Genomic DNA, 24,143 nt, shown 5'->3' on the forward strand with positions numbered 1-24,143 from the left:
TGGGAATGTTGGAGCCTAGAGAAGTACGATTTTGGAAGGATCGTTTCAAGAAGCCTCTTAACTCCTTACCCAGCATAATCAAAAGACATGTCAGAACCAGAACCTGGTTTAACATCATTGGCATATGTCATGAAATTTGTTGTTTGTTGTCATTTCAGGCCCTCTGTTGGTTGAAGTCAACCATGAATGTTGTGTTTTAGCTATGTATGTGTTGATACGCAACCCAGGGTGGTACGGGAGAGCAAGCTGTGCCCATGCAACAGGCACCCTCTCTCTACACGGCAGAGACCAGCAGTGTTATAAGTGTTGCCAATCAGTGTTGATCTCAATGCCTTGGGGACTCGAGCTCCAGACTTTTCCTCGGGGTTCACTCCCAAAGCCTTCTCCTCGAGTGGGTATAGCCGCTAGGAAGCGGAGGAATGAGATCAGAGTTTTCCTTCTCCTAGACGAGCTGATGAGCCCGATCTGCCCGAAGCGACTGGTTTTAAGGCGCCAGCAACACGCCTTTGCCTCTTCTCTTGTCAGTAGAAACGGTTCCACTGGGCTTAGTAGCTAAGCCACACGTGAAGGCCTGGAGCTGGGCTTGGTTGTCAGAGGCTGTTTGAGACACACGCCACTGGGAGCATTTAATAGGTAGTGGGAGCTTATTCCCATTACTACCCCTGGCTATAACAACCTTAAGGCAACAGAACAGTGCCAGACATAATAATAAAATTACTACAAATTACAATAAGAAAATATATATCATTATATAAAAATTAAATAGGTAGTGCAAAAATATATATAAATAAAGTGAGGTAGTGTCAATGGGTTCATTGTCCATTCAGAAATCTGATGAGGGAGGGGATGAAACTGTTTCTAAAATGTAGCGAGTCTGTGAGGTGAGGTGTATATTCTATCTTTTCTCTCGACTCTCAACTTCTGCAAGCTGTTAATTTGTGCTCCTGTTCCCCTCTGAAATCACTAGTGTTGCAGGGACAGTTCATTTGTGGCATTGCTGACGTAACAGGATGTGAATGCTTTGGATCAGCCCGGGGTTCTGTCTGGAGCCACCTAAATCCAGTCGTGGAAACATAACCAGGGCCTATCATTACTGCATGTGCAGAAGTGTTGCTGGAGCCTGGCATTGCTAGCTTCACATACAAGTGGACAGAAACTTCCAGTCTCCTCTGGAAATCGACAATAAATTTATGGGGGAGGCATGGAGAGTAAGATTGCACATTTTATTTTAAGGTTTAAACTTTAACCAAAATATTCTTCAAATCCAATGAGGGAGTATTCGTGCAGAATATTTTTGGATTTAATAAATAATGATAAGTACTCACTCAACTTTTTAGTAACAGTTTCTTCCCCTCTGCCATCAGATTTCTGAATGAACAATTAACCCATTTTTTGCTCTCTTTCTGCACCACATCTTGTATTCAAGACTCAAGACTGCTTAACGTCATTTCCAGTACACAAGTGTAAAGGAGAACAAAAAATTATTATTTATTGAGATACCACATGGAATAGGCCTTTCTCGCTCTTTGAGACACGTCGCCTAGCAATCCCCCTAGTTTAATCCTAGCCTAATCAGGGGACAATTTACAATGACCAATTAACTGATCACTGGTTGTGGGTAGAAACCGGAGCACCCGGACGGAGCCCTCGCGGTCACGGGGAGAACGCACAAACTCCTGACAGGCAGTTGCAGGAATCGAACCCACGTCGCCTGTACTGTAAAGCGTTGTACTAACCACTATGCTGCTGTCACTCCAGATCTGATGCTGCACAAAAAAGAAACAATAAGGTAAAGAACACAACCAATAAATAACCACAATAAATGTAAATACCTGAGATAGCTTACATACATAGATTAATTGTATGTCTATAAAGTGACACTCAGCACAGGGGTGTCTGTACCTGAGGTGACTCTGACAGGAAATGATAAAGTACTGGTGGTGGGGGGTGTGGAGGGGTGGGTTAGGGGGTAGGGGCATTGATCAGCCTCACTGCTGGGGGAGAGTAACTGTTTTTGTGTCTGGTGCTGGTGTGGTGCTACGTAGCCTCCTTCCTGATGGGGGTGGGTCAAGTCGTCCATGAACAGGGTGGGTGGGAAACCGTGATGTTGCTGGCCTTCCTCCTGGCACCATTCTATATCTATCTCCTTGATGACAGAGAGGTGGGTGCTGGAGGTGCATTGGGTAGTTTTGACGACGCGTTGTAGAGCTTTCCTGCCTGCGGCAGTGCATCTTCCATACCATGCAGTGATGTGGGATGCTCTCTACTGTGCATCTGTAGAAGGATCTGAGTATCGATGTGCATGGTCCAGTTCTCTTCAGCTCTCTCAGAAAGTAGAGGTGCTGGTGAGCTTTCCTGACTATGTCGGATGTGCTCCGGGACCCTGAGAGTTTGTGCGAGATGTGCTCTCAGGAGTCTGACCTACTTGCAGTTTGTACTGCTGTGCCACCGATGTAAAATGGGGTGGTACTTAAACTACGGAATGTTGAAACGACTAGATAGGGTGGATGTGGAGAGGATGTTTCCTATGGTAGGGGTATCCAGAACTAGAGGGTACAGCCTTAAAACTGAGGGGTTATTTTTAAGAACAAAGGTAAGGAGGAATTTTTTAGCCAGGGTAGTGAATATGTGGAATGCTCTGCCACAGACTGTGGTGGAGGCCAAGTCCTTGTGTATATTTAAGTTGATAGTTTCCTAATTGGTCAGGGTATCAAAGGATATGATGAGAAGGCATGTGTATGAGTTGAGTGGGATCCGGGATCAGCCATGATGGGCTGAATGGCCTATTTCTGCTACTATGTCTTATGGTCTAGTGGAGTGTGAGTGTTGCAAGTTCTCTGAAGTCGATAAACATCTCCCTTGTCTTTTTGACACTGAAGAAGAGATTATTTGCCTGGCACCAGGCCACAAGCTCTTCCACCTCTTCTCTGCCTGATGCTTATCGTTGTTGTGATGAGTCCCACCACTGTTGTGTCATTGGTGAACTTGACAATCTGATTACTGGTGAGTTTTGGCCGTGCTCCCTTGTGTGAACCGAGTGTACAACAATGGACTGGGCACACCCATGTTAAGGATGTATATCAGTGATAATAAACTTGATTCTGATTCTGAGCCATTTGCTTTAAATCTGTAAAGTTTATGAACGCAAGCAGATGCTGAAATTTCCGTTGATGGTATGCATCATGTTCAAGTACACCAGAATTCTGAGAACTGAATTAAGAATGTGTAAAAATGATCTGTATTTTCCAGTAACTGTGTCAGTTTCTCCGTCTGACTTTCAGATAGGACAGAGAGCGTTGAATATTACAGCACAGGACAAGGCCTTCAGCCCACCATGTGCTGACCTTGTAACCTACTCCAACCCTTCTCTCCTACATCGCCCATCTATTCTACCAACATCCATCTGCCTTTCTAAAATGCCCTTATGCATCTGCCTCTACCACCTCTCCTGACAATGTGTTCCATTAACCACTACTCCCTTTGTAAGGAAAAAAATGCCCCTGATATCAGTTCTATACTTTTCTCCAGTCACCTTAAAATTATGAAACCTCTCCCTATTTATCACTTCCACCCTGGGAAAAAGACTCTGGCTATCCACTCAATGTATAACTCTGTCAAGCTCATTCACTTCAAAGACAAAAGTCCTAGCTCACTTAACATACCTTCATAAACATGCCCTCAAGTCAAGGTAAACCTCCTCGGCACCCTCTCTAAAGCTTCCACATCTTTCCCCTAATGAGGTGACCAGAAGAAGAAGAAAGCCCTTAACTCCGTAGTAGAGTCATCGGGACGCTGTCATGATGGTGTTTTTTTAAGCAGGCTTTCTTACTTTTACCAGGCCGAGTTGCTAGCTCGATGCGCAACCCAGCAGGGATGGAAAGCGTGCAAGGGAGCCGGCTGGATTCGAACCCAGGAGCCTTCGCTCCAAAGTCCGGCGCTGATGCCACCATGCCACCATCCGGCTTGAGGTGACCAGAACTGAACACAATATTCTAAGTCTGGTCTAACCAGGGATTTGTAGAGCTGCAACATTACTTCACAGATCTTGATCTCAATCCCCTCACTAATGAAGGCCAACACACCATATGCCTTCTTAACAAACCTGTCAACATGTACAACAATTTTGAGGGATCTATGGAAGTGGATTTCAAGGTCCGCCTGTTCCTCCATGCTGCCAAGAATCCCGCCATTAATCCTGTATTCTACCTTCAAATATGACCTTCCAATGTGACTCACTTCACACGTTTCTAGTTTGAACTCTATCTGTCATTTCTCAGCCCAGCTCTGCATCCTGTCAAAGTCCCATTGCAATCTACAATGACCTTCTACACTAGTTACAATGCCACCAACCTTCATGTGAGCTCCAAACTTACTAACTCACCCTTCCACTTCCTCATTCAAGTCACTTATAAAAGTCACAAATAGCAGGGGTCGCAGAATGTTCAGATAAGACTGAGGAGATATACTGTATACTTTATTGTCGCCAAACAATTGATACTAGAGCGTACAATCATCACAGCGATATTTGATTCTGCGCTTCGTGCTCCCTGGAGTACAAATCAATAGTAAATATTAAAAATTTAAATTATAAATCATAAATAGGACATAGAAAAGGGAAAGTAGGGTAGTGCAAAAAAACTGAGAGGCAGGTCCGGATATTTGGAGGGTACGGCCCAGATCCGGGTCAGGATCCATTCAGCAGTCTTATCACAGTTGGAAGGAAGCTGTTCCCAAATCTGGCCGTACGACCAGATATTTCCTGTTCTTTATGAAGGAAGTGTCTGCTGTAGTGTAAATCCATTCAGATTCTTTGGAGCTTTCACCTTTTATTTGGAAACTCTTTTTAGACTTGCTGTGATGTTTTTCAGAGCATAGTCCTCTGTTTGAGAAAGTTGCATGTGAAAGAGCAGAACTTCATTTTTTGCACTAGAGAGAGCAGAGGTAGATTCAATGTTATAAATCCTCTGCTTCCATTTGAATTCCACTTTCCTGTCCTCTGCCCATAGAGACATACAGGCCCTTCAGCCCAACTGGCCCGTGCTGACCAAGTTTACCAGCTAAGCTAGTTCCATTTGTCTGTGTTGGCCCATATTCCTCACAACCTTTCTGACCCATGTATATGCCTAGGTACTTTTTCTTGGATTGTTGTATTCTGCTGTGTCCAAAAATTTACAGTCCTCCCATTGAAAACAATTTTCCCAAATAGAAGATTGACGACTACAGAGTCACTGAAAGTGGGCCAACAACCATGGAGCCAGTTCAGCACTGGGGCGAGTGAAGATGGTCCAGGAGCCCGATGGCTGCAGGCCACAGCCCCGGACCCAGTTCTGCGCTGAAGCAAATAAACATCACGGAGCAGTGATCGCTTTGTCCTGGGTCTCTTGAGAAGGTTGTAAGTTCAGGGTTTGCTAATGGTGTTCTTCATAATCTGAGCAAGGCAGGTGCACCATTCCCTTCAAACGTAGAAATTCATTGAGTAGAATGCGGCATAGTTCATTGGTGGAAAAGAATGCCTTGGTTTGTATTTGAGCTATAGATTATGAATCAGGATAGTAGACTGACATATGAGAAAGATTTTTTTGTTCAGTTGAGTGAAATAGGAGAAGGTAAAACAAAACTCAAGTGCCTGGTAAGCTCTACACCATTGCAGAGAAACAACATACTGTGTTCAGTAGCCCGTGTTGGACCTGCAGTGCATTTCCACCATTTCAGATATGATAATTGCAGCATTCCTGATCTATTTCTGTTGTTCATAAAGCTGGCTATATATAGCTGAACAACATTAATGACCATATGAACTTTGACCACATTGAGTTTACGTTAAACTAATTAGCAGCATTTTTAACAATGTTACACGTAATCTGAACTCTGTTGATGAATGCACACACACAGAAAATGCTGGAGGAACTCAGAAGGTCAGGTAGTATCTATGAAAGGGATCAAAACAGTTGACGTTTCGGGCTGAGACCCTTCTTTAGGACTGGAAAGGAAGGGGGAAGAAACCAGAATAAGAAGGTGGGAGGAGTACAAGTTGGCAGGTGGTTGGTGAGACCAGGTGAGGCGGGGGTGGAAAGGAATGAAGATGAAATAATAAGAAGAAGGAATTTGATAGGTGAGGAGAAAGGGAAGGAGGACTGGAACCAGAGCGAGGTGATGGGTGGCTGAGGAGAAGAGAAGGGTTGAAAGGGGAGCCATAATGGGGAATGGAAAAAGAGAGAAGGGGGAGTACGTATAAATCTGTTGATGCTGAAATCTGCTACACATCCTATTCCATAATGATGTTGAGAGTGAGTCTTGGTGTAATTCATGAAATCAAGCCCTGGGCAATGCACTCTTAAGACAATGGTTAGATCGCAGCTGAGGCACCATCGTTGCTTAGCACACCCCATTGCACAGGTGAGATTGTAGCCATAACAAACTCGCATGTAAATTTAGACTCAAAGTGCCTAAGAAGAATAATGTGGGCTGCCTTAATGACTCAAACACAAGGAAATCTGCAGATGCTGGAAATTCAAGCAACAAACACAAAAAATGCTGGTGAACGCAGCAGGCCAGGTAGCGTCTATAGGAACAGGTGCAGTCAACGTTTGGGGCTGAGACCCTTCGTCAGGACTCGAAGAGTCTCGGCCCGAAACATTGATTGTACCTCTTCCTATAGATGCTGTCTGGCCGGTTGCTTTCACCAGCAATTTTTGTCTGTGTTGCTTTAATGGCTATTGCCTGATAGCACTCACATCGACAGTGATGAAATGCTTTTAGAGGTTATGACTAGACTGAACTCCTGCCTCAGCAAGGACCTGGACCCATTGCAGTTTGTCTATCGCCACAATAGGCCAATGGCAGACACAATCTCTGTGGTTCTCCACATGGCTTTAGACCACCTGGACAACACAAACACCTACGTCAGGATGCTGTTCATCGACTGTAGCTCAGCATTAAATACTATCATTCCCACAATCCTGATTGAGAAGTTGCAGAACCTGGGCCTCTGTACCTCCCTCTGCAATTGGATCCTCGACTTCCTAACCGGAAGACCACAGTCTGTGCGGATTAGTGATAACATATCCTCCTCGCTGACGATTAACATTGGTGCACCACAGGGGTGTGTGTTTGGCTAGGCATAGCTCAAATACCATCTACAAATCTGCTGATGATAGAACTATTGTTGGTAGAATCTCAGGTGGTGACGACAGGGCATACAGGAGTGAGATATGCCAACTAGTGGAGTAGTGCCGCAGCAACAACCTGGCACTCAATGTCGGTAAGACGAAAGAGCTGATTGTGGACTTCAGGAAGAGTAGGACGAAGGAGCACATACCAATCCTCATAGAGAGAATCAGAAGTGGAGAGAGCGAGCAGTTTCGAGTTCCTCAGTGTCAAGATCTCTGAGGATCTAACCTGGTCCAAACATATTGATGTAGTCATAAAGAAGGCAAGACAGTGGCTATACTTTATTAGGAGTTTGAAGAGATTTGGCAAGTCAACAAATACACTCAAAAACTTCCATTGTTGTACCATGGAGAGCATTCTGACAGGCTGCATCACTGTCTGGTATGGAAGGGCTACTGCACAGGACCGAAAGAAGCTGTAGAAGGTTGTAAATCTAGTCAGCTCCATCTTTGGCACTAGCCTTTATTGAGCGGTGTCTCAGAAAGGCAGCGTCCATTATTAAGGACCTCCAGCACCCAGGGCATGCCCTTTTCTCACTTTTACCATCAGGTAGGAGATACAGAAGCCTGAAGGCACACACGCAGCGATTCAGGAACAGCTTCTTCCCCTTTGCCATCTGATTCCCAAATGGACATTGAGCTTTGGACACTACCTCACTTTTTTTAATATACAGTATTTCTGTTTTTGCACATTTTAAAAAATCTATTCAATATATGTAATTGATTTACTTGTTAATTTATTATTAAGTTTTATTTTATTTATTATTATTATTTTTCTCTCTCTGCTAGATTATGTATTACATTGAACTGTTGCTGCTAAGTTAACAAATTTCATGTCACATGCCAGTGATAATAAACCTGATTCTGATTCTACAGTAAGTGTTTTATCAAAGCAGATATACGTCACTATATACTACCTTGAGATTCATTTTCTTGCGGACATTTACAAAAAATACAACAGAATTTACAAAAACTACACATAAAAGACTGACAAGCAACCAATGTGCAAAAGAAGACAAATTGTGTAAATAAAAAAAGTACTGAGAACATGAGTTGTGAAGCCTTGACAGTGAGTCTGTAGATTATAAAGTCAGTTCAGAGTTGAGGTGAGTGAAGTTATCCACGCTGGTTCAGGGGCTTGATGCTTGTACGGTAAAAACTGTTCCTGAACCTAGTGGTGTGGGACCTAAAGCTACTATACTGGTCTGAGTCTGTTGAGTGATCCTGAGAGCCCACCACCTTGAGCTGCTTTGATGTTCTTTGGACAGGTCATGGGAAAGGCCTTTTCCGTAATGGAAAAGAAAGGAATGGTTCACTCTTTCAAAGTGGACCTTCAAATCCATTTCATCAGGAGCAGAGAATATTTGAACAAACGGAGATTTAATAAGATGGAATTCTGAAAATGCTTGAATAAGTAAACCTGTGTGAATTGAGTGCAACAGTGATCGTGTGATAGAAGAGCAAGTGTATTTGGTGTGTCCTGAGTGGACTTCTAGAGCTTTGAGACCATTCAAGATCCTGTCTGTCTTGCACATATAGAGCATTGACTTAAAACTTACAACTTACACATGTGTAATGTATGTATTGTCTTTCCACTAGTGTTGCAGAGTTCACTTTGTGCAGGAAGGAGGTTGTAGAAATGTTTTCTCAGTTTATAAACTAAATCTACATTTTGGTAAATACGTTGCCTTATTTTGAAGTTCATTACTTCTACATTATTCCATGTCCATGGAAAAATATAGTGTTTTCATGGTACCGATAAAGAAGGAAACAAAGAAATGTTGAAAACTCTCAAGTTCTAAGGTTCATGGAAAAATGTTGCTCTGGTTTTCTTGTTACCATGGCACCAAACAACAAATTCCAATTAAAATTTCATTTGCAAAGTAACCTTATGAAATTGATATTCGAATTGTCTGAGTTTAAAAGATTAAAATTTTATATTTATAAAATACTGTTTGTGAGAAAATCAAGTTTCATTGAGAATAACTACACATTTAGAAGTGAAATACACCAACTAATTAAACTTGGCACGTAGGGAGAACTAGTATCTAGGAAATATTTTGATCATTTTAAGCTCCGTTTACAGACATGCAGACATGCTTAGATTTTATTGAAGGTTACAGTCTTGTTGGTTCTCCATCAATTTCAACACTGACCATTGTGTTTGTGCAGCTCATTTGATGTGTGTTTGGAGCTGACTGTAGAGGCTAATTCTTGAATAGCAGAGACGTTCGCTGTGGGGACGAGGGAGTTGTCCTGATTCCAAAGGCATGGCTGTTGTTGCTACTTTTTCTTCTGTTGGGCAGCTCCAGGTCCACATGATGCCTATCTTCTAAGTTGCTGTGAGCAAGCTTAACTAAGGCATGTTAACCATGGAGTCATAGAAAAGTACAGCACAGAAACTGACCCTTTGGCCCATCCGGCCTGTGCCGGACCATTTAAACTGTCTGCTCCCACCGACTTTTACTGGGACCACAGCCCTCCATGCCCCTACTTCATCCAGACTCCCCTTAAACATTGAAATTGAGCTCGCGTGCACCATTTGACCTGGCAGCTCATTCCGCACTCTGGCGACCCTCTGAGTAAAGATTTCCCCTCAAGTTTCCCTTAAACGTTTCACCTTTCACCCTTGGCCCATGATCTCTAGTTGTAATCCACCCCAACCTCAGTGGAAAAAGCCTGCTTGCATTTACCCTGTCTATACCCCTCATAAGGGATATAGAGGGATATTTATACCCCTCACCAGCTGTGTCTTGTGCCCTGTGTTCTAGATGGAGGGAAGCAAGTCTGCTGTAAGTAATGTTGCCTTTCACATATATCTCTTACAAGGTCTACCACAGTGAGTATTGCTGTTTTCCCACAGTCATATTTTAGCTGTGGGGTAACAACGTGCCTGTAATGCAGCTGCAATCAAGCATTTTATTGTACCTCTACCTCACTGAACCTGTGCATTTGACAACAAACTTCACTTGAAACCTTTCAACAGTCTTCAGGGTAAAATTGAAGATCATCTTATAACTTAATAAATAGCATTGATTATTAATCAAAGAAGGATGCATTCCTCAGAATTATTTATCCATCTGTTATTACCTTCATGCTAGGACACCAAATGACATTAATATTTCCTTATTTTTAAATAGTCAGTATCTATTATTTCCACATGCCAACAACCAAGCAACTTGAGCCCTAATGAAATTGTTTGAGGAATGCATCCTGTATATAATTCAGAAATTCTGTCCTATTTGATAACTGGTAATAAAATTCCTTTGCTATGCTGTAATCATCTCTCTACTTTCCTGAACAATTATCTGCCCATTATTTACACCACTCACTTCCAATTTTAACAAAGCTTCTCACATATTTGAGTTTAGCCAACTGTGGAGGCCAAGTCGTTTGGGATATTTAAAGTGGAGCTTGATGGGTTCTTGATTAGTAAGGGTGTCTAAGTTTACAGGGAGAAGGCAGGACAATGGGGTTGAGAGGGATAATAACTCGAATGTTAAAAGGCCTGAACAGATTAGATATGGCAAAATTATTTCCCATGGTCGGGGATTCTAGGCCAAGAGGGCATGACTTAAGGATTGAAGGACATCCACTTGGAACTGCGATACGGAGAATTTGTTGCCACAAGTGACTGTGGAGGCCATGTCATTGGGTGTATTTAAGGCAGAGATAGATAGGTTCTTGATTAGCCAGGGCATTAATGGGTATGGAGTGAAGGCAGGGGAGTGGGGACGATTGGAAGAATTGGATCAGCCCATGATTGAATGGTGGAGCAGACTCAATGGGCCGAATGGCCTACTTCTGCTCCTATATCTTATGGTCTTAAGTCAGCCTTGATGGAATATTGGAGAACACCCAATGGGTCGAATGGCATAATTCTGCTACTTTGTAGAAACATAGAAAACCTACAGCACAATACAGGCCCTTCGGCCCACAAAGCTGTGCTGAACATGCCCTTACCTTAGAAATTACCTAGGGTTACCCATAACCCTCTATTTTCTAAGCTCCATGTATCTATCCAGGAGTCTCTTAAAAGACCCTATCATATCCGCCTCTATCACCGTCACCAGCAGCCCATTCCACGCACTCACCACTCTCTGCATAAAAAACTTACCCCAGACATCCCTTCTGTACCTACTTCCAAGCACCTTCAAACTGTGCCCTCTCATGATAGCCATTTCAGCCTTGGGAAAAAGCCTCTGACTATCCACATGATCAATGCCTCTCATCATCTTATACACCTCTATCAGGTCACCTCTTATCCTCCATCACTCCAAGGAGAAAAGGCCGAGTTCACTCAACCTGTTCTCATAAGGCATGCTCCCCAATCCATAGTCATAGTCATAGTCATACTTTATTGATCCCGGGGGAAATTGGTTTTCGTTACAGTTGCACCATAAATAATAAATAGTAATAGAACCATAAATAGTTAAATAGTAATATGTAAATTATGCCATTAAATTATGAAATAAATCCAGGACCAGCCTATTGGTTCAGGGTGTCTGACCTGCCAAGGGAGGAGTTGTAAAGTTTGATGGCCACAGGCAGGAATGACTTCCTATGACGCTCTGTGCTGCATCTCGGTGGAATGAGTCTCTGGCTGAATGTACTCCTGTGCCCAGCCAGTACATTATGTAGTGGATGGGAGATATTGACCAAGATGGCATGCAACTTAGACAGCATCCTCTTTTCAGACACCACCGTCAGAGAGTCCAGTTCCATCCCCACAACATCACTGGCCTTACGAATGAGTTTGTTGATTCTGTTGGTGTCTGCTACCCTCAGCCTGCTGCCCCAGCACACAACAGCAAACATGATAGCACTGGCTACCACAGACTCATAGAACATCCTCAGCATCGTCCAGCAGATGGGACCTCAGTCTCCTCAGGAAATAGAGACGGCTCTGACCCTTCTTGTAGACAGTCTCAGTGTTCTTTGACCAGTCCAGTTTATTGTCAATTTGTATCCCTGGGTATTTGTAATCCTCCACCATGTCCACACTGACCCCCTGGATGGAAACATCCTTGTAAATCTCCTCTGCACCATTTCTATGGTTTCCACATCCTTCCTGTTGTGAGGCGACCAGAACTGAGCACAGTACTCTAAGAGGGGTCTGACCAGGGTTCTATATAGCTGCAACATTACCTCTCTGCTCTTAAACTCAATCCCACGGTTGATGAAGGCCAATACACCATATGCCTTCTTAACCACAGAGTCAACCTGCGCAGTATCCTGTGGACTTGGACCCCAAAATCCCTCTGATCCTCCACACTGCCAAGAGTCTTACCATTAATACTATATTCTGCCATCATATTTGACCTACCAAAATGAACCACCTCATACTTATCTGGGTTGAAATCCATCTGCCACTTCTCAGCCCAGTTTTGCATCCTGTCGATGTCCTGCTGTAACCTCTGACAGCCCTCCACACTATACACAACACCTTCGACCTTTGTGTCATCAGCAAATTTACTAACCCATCTCTTCACTTCTTCATCCAGGTCATTTATAAAAATCACAAAGAGTAGGGGCCCCTACTCTTATCGTTTCATTATTCTTTAATTCTTACCCTTTTTGAGTCTACTTCTAAACAAATCAGAGCAGAGACATTTCACCTTTACCGATATTGCTATACTATCAACTTGATCTTTTTAATCCATTCTAAATTAAATCTCGTGGTCAGTTGCTATTTCTGTCCTGTTCGAGAACAGATTTGTGCTTTGGTATGACATAAAGATCTTCAGATAAAAAGAATGCTACCAGCAATCGGCTTATAGAGGTGTGGATGGATACGAACTCCCATTGTTTTGTGACATCCAAAACCTGATGACGTTAATATATTCCTTATCAATTTATTTTCCCTTTTTTTTCGACTAAGTCTTGTTCATTTTAACTCTAATATTTATGAAGCCCTGCTCTGAATTGTTGTCCTAATCTCTTGATTACATCTTCCCGAACTTCAGCCCACCATTTACCCACATCAGTGGCACCCTCATATCTCTGCCCGATAACAGCTTCCTCTTCTGCCCCTTGCGTAATATTTTCCACCTGTGCAAGATTTTATTTTCCCTGGCAACAGGGAATCTGGGGCCGACTGTCTGAACTGCAGGAGATATGTCCGCCCCTATTATCAACTGAATACCATATCATTACTCTCCTCTGGCCCTGTTATTGATTTCTAACCTTTCCAGGTCTTTAAATTAATGGAATAAGTACTCAATGTGTCTTTCTTATGACAAACATAAACTCGTTCTGATGAAAGGTCATTGAAAAGAAAATTCAACTCTTCCTCTTGACCCAGATACCATCTAATCTGAGTAGCTCCAACCCATTCAATTTCAGAAGGGAAGAAGTTATAGGAGCCTCAGGATTCACACTACCAGGTTCAGGAATATTTATTACCCCTCAACCATCAGGCTGTTGAACCAGAGGGGATAACTTCACTCACCCCAACACTGAACTGTTCCCACAACCTATAGACTTACTTTTAAGAACTCTTCATCTCATGTTCTTGATATCTATTGATTGTTTGTTTATTATTATTAGTCCCTTTTTTCTCATTCTTTTTGTATTTACATAGTATGATTTACTTTCTACACATTGGTTGCTGTCTGTCCTGTTGGCTGTGGTGTTTCACTGATTCTATTGTGTTTCTTGTATTTACTTGGATTGCCCACAAGAAATGAATCTCAGGGTTGTATATGGTGACTTTGATAATAAATTTTGCTTTGAACTTTGAATAAAATACAAAAGGAGGGTTTTTGGATTATCGTCCCTGAGCTGGTTCTTTGATCAAATTAATTTATATTTTTCCTCTGTCCATAAGACGTGGGAGAATAATTAGTCCATTAGGCCTATCAAGTTCACTTCACCATTCCATCATAGCTGATTTCTTTTCCCTCTCAACCCCATTCTCCTACATTCGCACCATAAACTTTGACACCCTCAGAGTTTCAGCTTGACACACTTTATAGATATGTATTGGAGAATATATTGACTGGCTACATCACAGCCTGGTAGGGAAACACCAATGCCTTTGAATGGAAAATCTTACAAAAGGTAATGGATTTGGCCCAGTCCCTCATAGGTAAGGCTGTCCCAACCATTGAGCACAAATACATGAAACTCTATAATAGGAAAGCAGCATCCATCATTAGAGATTCTTGCCACCCAGGCCATGCTCTTTTGTCACTGCTGCCATCAGGTAGAAGGTACAGGAGCCTCAGGACTCATGCCACCAGGTTCAAAACAGTTACTATGCCTCAACCATGAGTCTCTTGTATAAAATGGGACAACTACATTCACTCACTTGCCCATCCATTGAGATGTTCCCACAACCTATGATCTCACTTTAAGGACTCTTTATCTTGTTATTTATTGCTATTTATTTATATTTTCATTTCACAATTTGTTATCTTCTGCACTTTACTTGATCTTCATTGACCCTGTTATAGTTACTATTCTATAGATTTGCTGAGTATGCCCTCGGGAAAATGAAATCTCAGGGTTGTATGGGGTGACATATATGTACTCTGATAAAAATATACTTTGAACTTTAATCAAGAACCTATTGACCTCGGTTTTAAAACAAACTCCCTCTGCTTTACCCCACTGGTGTCCACTCATTTACCCTTCCTTGTAACCTTGTAATATTTCCTTTTCCAAGTATTAGTCCAATTAGGCTTTCTGAGTCTCTTCAATAACACTTGTATGGCAGTGTACTTGTGGTCACAGCAGCTTGCAATGTAAAACAAGTGAACTGACTTTTGAAAGCTGAAGTGCAAAGGGTTGTGTGTGCCATTCTAGGTGTGGTGTTCCCAATTAGTTCAGTGTTTAAAATCTATTTTTGACTTGCTATCAAATACCCTTGAAGCATTGTTCATGTTTGCCTTGTTGATAAATGTTGCCTGGAAACTTTACAGTACTTAATAATCACCTCTTAATCCTTTTCCTATCACTCCTTCGCTCAAGGGCAAAAGCTCTTTGTGTAAGAAGAAATAGTTCTGCTTCTATCTTTAGTGTGCAAGACCCTTCCCCTTTCATTTTATTAGCTTAAAGATTCATTGTAGTAAATAAATAATTTTGTAGAGATTTTGTATGCGTTGTAATTCCAGAGCTCCATTGGCTGGGGTTGACCGTGGATACTGTGTCCAAGCAATCTATGTGGTATGCAAGTCAGGGCAGTACGATATGAAGAGCAAGCTGTTGCCCGTGTAGCAGACTCCCTGTTTCCATACAGCTGATGAATCCAAAGGAACTGCAGAGGCCGATATATTTCAGCACCAGCGGCATCGCGGGAGTTGCCAGTCAGCGTTGAACTCTATGTAGGACTGCCTTAGTGACTCCAGCTCAGGGTCTTTCCTTGGGGTTTACTACTGAAACCTTTCCCCATGAGTGGGTATAGCCGCAAGGCAGCGGAGGTTTGAGATCAGTTTTCTGTCTCCTAGATGAGCTACATACCATGGCTGACGAGCACCATCTGCCTTGAGTGACTGGTTTTAAGGTGCCAGTTATCCACTTCTCCTGACAGTAGAACCAACTCCTCCAGGTTTAGTAGCTGAGCCACAAGTGAAGGTCAGGAGTTGGACTTGATTGTCAGAGGTTATTGGAGACGCACACCATTGGGAGCATTTAATAGGTAGTGGGAGCTTATCCCCACTACCACCCCCGGCGAAAACAACCTTAAGGAACCAGAATTCTGATGAAGGACCTAAAAAATCAACTGTTTATTCCCCTCCGTAGATGCTACCTGACCTGCTGAGTTCCTTCTGCAATTCGCATGTGTTGCTCTGGATTTCCAGCACCTGCAGAATCTCTTGTGTTTATAAACAAAAAATTATCATTCATCTGAATTTTTAAAACCAGAAGAAGATTGAAGTACCATATAAAAACAGTAACAAACGGGTAACCTGGCAAAACCTCCCAGATCTGTATGTCAGCAACATAAAACAAACAGAAAATTTGGCCCCAAGTCAAGTTGTGCATGGGACAGCTTAGTTTCTAGGAGTTTATAGAACGAGGATCAAGACGGGAATGGTTGAGGAAAGAGTCACTTAATTTGGCTTATTGCTTAGCTGAAATTTATTGATACATGCTGTGAATTGCTGGGGCCCAAGCACTGATCCCTGCCCTACTACTGCCATCCTGATAAAGGTTAATTTATTGCAGATCCCTTTTCTGAAAGCATTGTCCCTCATTACGTCGTTGCCGATAAACCGGACTCTGACAACTCTCACTTGTTCCTCAATCATACTTCATTGTACTTGGGCACAAGGACAACAGCTTGGTCCCTGTCACCCACACTGTTCTGAGTTCTGAACAAAGGAATGCAATTTTTGTACAGAATTGACGAGCAGTTACAGATATTGATCATTTGGTAAACTGTGTACTTTTGATTTCCTTACTTGCAAGATCAATCCAATACAAATGCGTGAAAGTCTGCAGACGCTGGAAATCCAAAGCACCACACACAAAATTATGGAGGAACTCAGTGGATCAGGCAGCATCTATGGAAATGAATAAACAGTGTACACTTTGACCCGCTACTCTTCTTCAGGACTCTGCTTTAAATATACCCAGTGACTTGGCATCCACAGCCATCTGTGGCAATGAATTCCACAGATTCAGCACCCCATGAATAAAGAAATTCCTCCTCATCTCTGTTCTAAATGGATGTCTCTTTTTTTCTGAGGTTGTGCCCTGCGGTCTTTGACCTCTGGAGGTAACATTGTTTCCACATCATCTAGTCCTTTCAGTATTTGAGTGAGATCCTCCTCCTTCTAAACTCCAGCAGGTACAGGCCAGGAGGCATCAAATGCTCCTCACACATTAACCCTTTCATTCCCAGGATTTCTCATTAACCTCTTCTAGATCCTCTCTAACCCCAGCACATCCTTTCTTAGATACTGGGATACTGTATTGAACAGTCAGATCAAGGAATATAAGAGCAAGGAGGATATGATAAAAATTTATAAAATGTTGGTTAGGCCTCAGCCAAGTTACGGTATACACTCTTCGTGGCGACACTATGAGAAGGGTTTGATTGCACAGGAGGAAATGCAGAGAAGACAAATCAGGATGTTGCTTGGAATGGCAAGGTTCAGTTATGAGGAGAAACTGGACTGGTTTCTTCCAACTGCTGAAGGTTGAACAGGGACCTGATAGAGGTGTACAAAATTATGAAAGGCATATACTAGAATAGAGAGCAAGGAACTTTTCCCCCACACAGAGAGCAAAAGCCAGAGAGCAAAGGTTTAGAACAAGAGTTGTAGATGAAGAGTATTTTTCCCCCAGAGAATATTTGCAACCTGGAATGTGCTGACTATGCATCCGAAGGAGAAAGGTATTTTCAAAACCTGCAAAAAATATGTAGACGGGCACTTGAGTTACTAAAGCAGAGAAGGATACAGGCCAGGAATTGGTAAATGGTATTAGTACAGCTAACATACTGGATGTCTACTTAGGGATGATAGGGCTAAGGGCCTGTTTCTGTGCTGCTCTCTGCAATTCTGTGAAAAGTTTGTCAAATTTTCAAGAGTTGCATTTTTCCAGTGGTCCCACTGCTCTACTCGGGATTAATCTGATTGTGACTATACCCTTGACCTATCTCCCTGTTTACAGTGTAATTTCTTCTGGGAATATACATCCCCAATTCATTGAAAATGGTGTCACAGGTAGATAGGGCCTTGTTCCCATGTTCTCAATATTTATTTCACGTTTATTTATTATTATGATTATTTTTTTTTGTATTTACACAGTTTGTTGTATTTTCTACACTGATTGAACACCCAAGTTGATATGGTCTTTCATCGATTCTATTATGTTTTATTATTCTATTATGGATTTATTGAGTATGCCTGCAAGAAAATAAATCTGGGGGTTGTATATGGTGACATATATGTACTTTGATAATGAATTTACTTGAACTTTGAAGAGAGGTTTTGGCATGATTATCTTCATAAATCAGAGTACTGAGTTCCGGAGTTGGGATGCTATGTTGAAGTTGGGCAAGACGTTGGTGAGACCTAATTTAGTGTATTGTATGTCAGATCTTTCCACTGAAGTTGGGTGAGACTAGAGCTAGAGGTCATAGGTTAAGGGTGAAAATGAATATTTAAGGGGATCCTGAGGGTGAATTTCTTCACTCTGAGGGTAGTGTGAGTGTGGTACAAGCTGCCAGCAGAAGTGGCAACATTTAAGAGAAGGTTGGATAGATACATGGATGGAAGGGGTATGGAGAGCTGAACTCCAAGTGCAGCTTGATGGGATTAGGTAATTATAACCGTTTAACATGCACTGAATGGGCTGAAGGGCCTGTTTCTGTGCTGTAGTGTTCTGTGAGAATCGTTGTTTCTAAGGTTTTTATGCTAGTAGCCAACCACACGCAAGTCCTTGGTCTTCAAAAAGCAATAGTAACTCACTGCACTGTCAAATTACTGAAATGAATGAAGTTGCTTGAAGGAAGCATAATCGATACAGTTTGACATTGTTTCTTCAGAAACAGTCAAAAGGTTGGGTACATAAGTAAGGTTGTAAGTACATTTTTAGTGAATAGTGACAGAATACCAGATTCATGCCTAACTGAGTTAGAGCAACTTGCCTGAAATTAGCCCATATCTCTCTCAACCTTTCCTGTCAATGTACCTGCTCAAATATGTTTTAAAAGTCATTATTGTCCCGGTCATAATGAGAAGCTCATATCACCTACCTATGATCCTTTGCACTGAAAAAGTTGCTTCTCAATTACATCTTCCCCTCAGGAGGGGATCAGCTTATTCCACTCTTCCGTCAGATTTCTGAACAGACCATGAACATGACCTTGCTGATCCTTGTTTGCTTTATCTATCTATCCACCTATCTATCTAATTGTAACATAGTTATTTGCCTGCACTGTACTGCTGCCTCAAAACAACACATTTCATGACTTATATCAGTGACAATAAACCTGATTTTGATTCTTCAATCTATACCCTCTAGTTTTAAACTCCGTTACCCTGGGAAAAAGGCTGTGACCATTCACCTTATCTCATCATCATTGTCCTGTGCCGTGTCGTATGACGGGACCATCACGGTCTTTCCATGACTATGATTGTTCTTGGCACATTTTTTACACAAATGGTTTGTCATTGCCTCCTCTTCTGGGCAGTAACTTCACAAGACTGGTGACCCCAGCCATTATCAATACTCTTCAGAGTTTGTCTGTCTGGCATCAGTGGTTGCATAACCAGAACTTGTGATATGCAGCAGCTGCTCATACAACCATCCACTACCTGCTCCCATGGCTTCATGTGACCCTGCTAAGCAGGTGCTACACCTTGCCCAAGGGTGACCTGCAGTCTAACGGAGGGAAGGTGTGCCTTACATCTCCTTTGAAAGAGACGTATCTCCACTATGCCACCTTATCTATGGCTCTCATAAAGTTACTTACCTGTATCAGGTCACCCCGCGGCCTCTTATGCTCCAGAGAAAAGACCCCATCTGTTCAATGTCTCCTTATAACTCAAGCCCTCTAGTCCCAATGCATTCCTTGTGGATTTTTTCTACACCTTTTCCATCTTAATCACATCCTTCCCATAACGAGGCAACCAGAACTGTCCATGATTCTCCCAATGTGGTATTCCAAGACCTTGTAACGTCCTAACATTAAGTCACAATGGATACTCTATATCCTGACTGATGAAAAACAAAAAAACATCCAGTGAGCAGCTGTTGTCTGGGTGAAAACGCCTTGTTAATGAGAGAGGTCAGAGGAGGATGGCCAATCTGGGTCAAGTTGACAGGAAGGTGACAGAAACTCAAACAACCATATGTTACAACTGTGATATGCAGAAGAGTACCTCTGAAAGCACAACATGTTGAATCTTGAAGTAGATGGGCTTCAGCAGCAGAAGACCATAGACATACAATCAGCGGCTATTTTATTAGGCACAGGAGATACCTAATGAAGTGGCCACTGAGTGTAGTAACGGTTGATCTCCCTCCCATAGGGATTGGCCTGTGAAATAGAACACATAGCAAGTATAAATGTGTCCATCAGGAAGTGAGCATCTGAACCCTCCAAGCATGCCTCAAGCAGCGACAGACACATGTGGCTTGGCAAAAGCAGCATGGATGGAAAATTGGCTGGGGGACAGGAAAAATAATATTTGTGAAGATTGTTTTCTGGACTGGAGCAAAGTGTACGGTGAAGATCCCCAGGAGTTCCTCAGATATCTGTTGGCAGAGGAGAAGAAATGTTATGAAAATGTTAGATGTGCGTATTCATGTTCCTGAACCTCCTCTCTGACAGGAGTAATGAGATGAGGTCATGTCTTGAATGATGGTGGTTCTTAATGATGATGTCACCCTTCAGAGGCCTTTTGAAGATGTCCTGAATGGTGGAGAAGTTAATGCCCAAGGTGGAGTTGATGCATAGGGCTGGGAAACCTGTTGGGCCTGGTTGTTGTCTCAGAAGACTTTTCAACTTATCCTCCTAGAGGGATCAGAAGTGGAGAGAGTGAGCAGTTTCAAGTTCCTGGGTATCAAGATCTCTGTGGACCTAACCTGGTCCCAACATATCGATGCAGCTATAAAGAAGGCAATACAGCAATTATACTTCATTAGGAGTTTGAAGAGATTTGGTATGTCAAAAAATACACTCAGAAACTTCTATAGATGTACTGTGGAGAGTATTCTGTCTGGTATTTGGGAGGGGTGGGTGGGTTACTGCACAGGACTGAAAGAAGTTGTAAATTTAGTTAGCTCCATCTTGAGTACTAGCCTACAAAATACCCAGGACATCTTGAAGGAGCGGTGTCTCAGAGAGGCAGTGTCTATTATTAAGGACCTCCAGCACCCAGGGCATGACCTTTTCTCACTGTTACCGTCAGGTAGGAGGTACAGAAGCCTGAAGGCACACACACAGTCCTGACGAAGGGTTCTGGCCCGAAACGTGGACCGGTCTTTTCCACGGATGCTGCCCGACCTGCTGAGTTCCTCCAGCGTGTCGTGAGTGTTGCTTTGACCCCAGCATCTGCAGGTTATCTTGTGCAGTGACTCAAGGAACAGCTTCTTCCCCTCTGCCATCCGATTCCTAAATGGACATTGAATCCTTGAACTACCTCACTTTTTAATATATATTATTTCTGTTTTTTGCATGATTTTTAATCTATTCAATATATGTATACTGTTATTTATTTATTTATTATTATTATCATTTTTTTGCTTTCTTCTATATTATGTATTGCATTGAACTGCTGCTGCTAAGTTAACAAACTTCATGACACGTGTCAGTGATAATAAGCCTGATTCTGAGTTCTGAAGGAATGAGTACACTGAGCTGAAGAATGAGGTGTCATCAAGGATATATTTTGATGTTTTTGTCTCTTTTCATATTGCAGTTGGACTGTAATGAGACAGTGCTATGTGGAGCATAGACAGACAGTATCATTTTCCCTGTATTGAAACATCTAATGTCCTAGGGTTTGTCATTTATGTGAATGTTCAAAGGAGATGCATGGGGCAAGATTCTTTCTCTTTTTATTTTTTTACTCACAGAAGGACAGGTAGCTGAAATGTGTCGCCAAGGTTGGTACCAGGAAGATGTGATAGAGGCATTTAAGAGGCTGTCAGATAGCTACCCAATTATGCAAAGAATGGAAAAGATTATTTGCTGCAGTCTACCGTTACTACAGAGACTGGTACAATATGTGTTTAGGACAGAGAAGCGGGCAGGAAATATCACTGCAGACACTACCCACACTGCAAATGATCTTTTTCAGCAGTTCCCTCTGGAAAGTGCCATAGGGCTATTTAAATTAAAACTTCACACCATCTTAAAAGCTTCTTCCCCAGGATGATTGACCATTCTAGATAGCTCCCACCCACCTCACTCTATTACCCCTGTCACTGCACTGCACTGCAAATACTTTAAACCATTTTTAATGCTGTTTACATTATAAATAAATGCTGGTATTTATGTATTTGAAAACATTTTATTCTATATTTGTACTTTATCCCCTAACTTTCCTTATTATATAATTATTTATTCTTTATAATTGTGAACATTGTTGTTTTTTTGTTGTATGTCGCACCAACACACCACAACAGATTCTTAGAGGTAATTACACAATGTGATGCAGAGCTCAGCAGATCAGGCAGCATCAACGGACGGGAATAAACAGCTGATATTTTGGACTGAGACCCTTCATCAGGACTGGAAAGGAAGGGGGAAGAAGTCCTATTAGATTATGAGGACACTCAGTCCTCGTTTATTGTCATTTAGAAATGCATGCATTAAAAAATGATACAATGTTCCTCCAGAATGATTTCACAGGAAACACAGGACAAACCACATAATTATAACATATAGTTACAACAGTGCAAAGTAATACCATAATTTGATAAAGAGCAGACCATGGGCACGGTAAGAAAAGACTCAAGTCCTGATAGCCCCATCATCACACGCAGACTGTAGAAGGGAGAAACTCTCCCTGCCATGAGCTTCCAGCGCCACAAACTTGCCGATGCTGCCCCTTAAGAAGCACCTGACCACAGCAGACTCTGAGTCTGTCCGAAAACTTTGAACCTCCGACCGGCCCTTCGGCACCGAGCACCATCCTCTGCCGAGCGCTTCGACCCCGCCCCGGCTGCTGAGCAACAAGCAAAGCCGAGGACCTTTATTACATATAAATGGTAAGGATCAACGACCAACTTTACACACCATATATGTAAATGTATATGGTGCATAAAGTTGAAGCTTTGATCCTTGATATGGACATAAGGGATTGACTTAAGTAAGCGTCACTAGCTTAATTACTTCAGTACAGTACTGTGGGCTGAAGAGCCTGTTCCTGTGTTCACTATACTATGTTGACCCATTGTCTCAGCTTGTAGCTAAAAACGTCCTGAAAAGTTGAGCAGTAGGTCAGTTGTTTCAAGATTCCAACCTCTTAACTGTTCTGTGGCCTTTTAGTGGCTGACCCAGTTGACTGAAGTATGTCGGCGGCAGGGAACCTCATATCAGAATCTGTGGAGGGAGAAGAAGAAATCTGCAGAAGCTGGAAATCCGAGCAGCACACATCAAAATGCAGGAGGAACTCAGCAGGCCAGGCAGCATCTATGGAAAAAAGCACAGTCGACTTGTCTGTTGTCTCCAGTCCTGCTGAAGGGTCTCAGCCCGAAACGCCAACTGTGATTTTTTTCCCATAGATGCTGCCTGGCCTGCTGAGTTCCTCCTGCATTTTGTGTTTGCTGCTCGATTTCTCTGGCCTAGCTTCACTTTAGAATAGTCCTTGTGCAATCACAGGATTTGTGTTGTATCAGGGATATGTTTCAAATGATATTATTCTTTCTACATTAAGATACTATTTCTGTGTTAAGCATGTGGTTACCAAGGTAAATAAACATTAGAAAATTGGGGTAAAATTTTAAAAAATTAAAAAAACTAGTATTTGCATCGAGGTTGGAATTATACGCTCAATGACCATAGGGGGTTCTTTGTACCTCCTATACCTAATAAATGTGTTCGTGATCTTCTGCTGCTGTACCCCACCCACCTCAAGGTTCAACATCTTGTGCATGTTGGGATGTTCTTTTGCACACCACTGTTGTAATGCCTGGTGATTTCAACTGCAGTCTCCATCTTGTCCATTTGAACCAGTCTGGCCATTCTCCTCTGACCTTTCTCATTAACAAGGCATTTTCATTCTCAGAACTCTTGCTCATGAGATGGTTTTTCTGTTTTGCACAGCCGTGAGACCCCTTGCTTAATGGCATTGGTCCCTGGCATTAAAAAAGGTTGGGAACCCCTGCTCTAGAGACAGTTGTGCGTGAAAATTCCAGAAGGTCAGCAGGTTCTGGGATACCCAAACCAATCTGTCTGGTATCAGCAATTATTCCACAGCCGAAGTCAATTAGATCACATTTCTTGTTAGGTCTGATAACAACCGAACTTCTTGACCACATCTGCATCCTTTATGCACCGAATTGCTG

At 42.4% G+C, this 24,143-nt stretch overlaps 1 protein-coding gene across 13 annotated transcripts in view; it reads left to right on the forward strand.

The window, feature by feature from the left end:
* nedd4l (NEDD4 like E3 ubiquitin protein ligase) overlaps positions 1-24,143 on the forward strand; it is a 457,701-nt gene that overhangs the window by 208,045 nt on the left and 225,513 nt on the right. The window lies entirely within an intron of this gene.

Source organism: Mobula birostris, chromosome 3 (assembly GCF_030028105.1).
Source record: "Mobula birostris isolate sMobBir1 chromosome 3, sMobBir1.hap1, whole genome shotgun sequence".
NCBI classification, from domain to species: Eukaryota; Metazoa; Chordata; class Chondrichthyes; order Myliobatiformes; family Myliobatidae; genus Mobula; species Mobula birostris.